The sequence below is a fragment of the Pteropus vampyrus genome, unplaced genomic scaffold, assembly GCF_000151845.1.
Source record: "Pteropus vampyrus isolate Shadow unplaced genomic scaffold, Pvam_2.0 Scaffold83, whole genome shotgun sequence".
NCBI classification, from domain to species: domain Eukaryota; kingdom Metazoa; phylum Chordata; class Mammalia; order Chiroptera; family Pteropodidae; genus Pteropus; species Pteropus vampyrus.
In genome coordinates, this window is record NW_011888864.1 from 6,373,632 (window position 1) to 6,375,004 (window position 1,373).

General features: G+C 38.8%; 1 pseudogene; it reads right to left on the minus strand.

The window, feature by feature from the left end:
- Positions 1-525: 525 nt before the first annotated feature.
- On the minus strand, positions 526-1,233 carry LOC105294171 (annotated as a pseudogene).
- Between the last annotated feature and the right edge of the window lie 140 nt (positions 1,234-1,373).

Consider the following 1,373-nt stretch of genomic DNA (forward strand, 5'->3'; position numbering starts at 1 on the left):
CAGTAAGAACACTATAATCTTGACAGTATCTTTGGGAGAGAGAGAGTGCCGAGAATGCAGGTAACAGGGAAGAGCAGAGATGAAAGCTAAAGAAAGAGAGAGGGAGAGTGAGAATCCTAATGATACTTTTTGAACCCCTAGGTCAAACAGAGTCATTCATTGGACTTTTTAGTTATATGAGTCAATTTGTATGTATGTATGTACATGTGTGTATGATATATTTGAAACACAACTTTATTCTGATTCTAAATGAAAAAGAATGAGAATGACAGAAACAAACAAGATTTCACCACTGAACATTGTGATGTGACTGTAGCAGTCATTTTGAAACTCAGTTAGGGAACAACTGTCTTCCGATACAGCTAAATATGCAGGTCCACAAAAAGGAAGGTATTTTTTTAACTGTCACATTCACTCTGAAGCCCATTCATCTCCTTTAGCATCTAACAGATTAAGCACATGTTCTGCCTAGCTATATAATAAAATGGCAAACATGCTGCACCACTGACATCACTGGACAATTGACTATAAAGCCAGACTTCTGATGCTGGGCTCCAGCTTCACTTTCCACAGGTCATCATCTGTATCCAGGAGAGCAGTTGTCCGGGCAACTTCTAGATCATGTTCATACTGTGTTGCCAAAGCTGGGTCCATGACAGCCTCTGCAGTGCAAGACCAGGTATGGCAGCAAATTCCAAGTTAGGGTCTCCGATTAGTTTTCCAGAAAGTCAGAGGAAGGGCTTTCAGAGTTGTAGTCACTTTTGGCAGAAATGTCATAGTACTGAAGATTCTTCTTTCGGTGGAAGACAATTGATTTCACCTTAACTTTTCTGTCCTTAACATTCACTTTGTTGCCACCCAACACAATGAGGATGTTTTCATATACTTGAACCAGGTCTCTATGCCAGTTAGGCACATTTTTGTAGGTAACTCTCGAAGTTACATCAAACATTATAATGGCACAAATGCTTGGATGTAATAGCCATCTCTCAGTCCATCGAATTTCTCTTGACCAGCCGCGTCCCATACATTAAACTTAATAGGTCCTCTGTTGGTATGGAACACAAAGAGATGGACCTCAACACCCCAAGTAGCTACATACTTCTCAAATTCACCAGTAAGATGATGTTTCACAAATGTACATTTTCTAGTCCCACCATCACCAACTAATATGAGTTTGAACTGAACGTGGGGCTCTTTTTGGGCAGCCATTGTGATGTTACTTCCAGAATTATCTCCATTCGTCCCCGTATATATAGTTTTAATTAAGGTAGTTCAAGTGAGTCCTAATTCAGCAATAATTAGGTCAATATGGATCAATATGTATATGTATATATATGTATATTTTAAATACAACTATATTCTGATTCTAA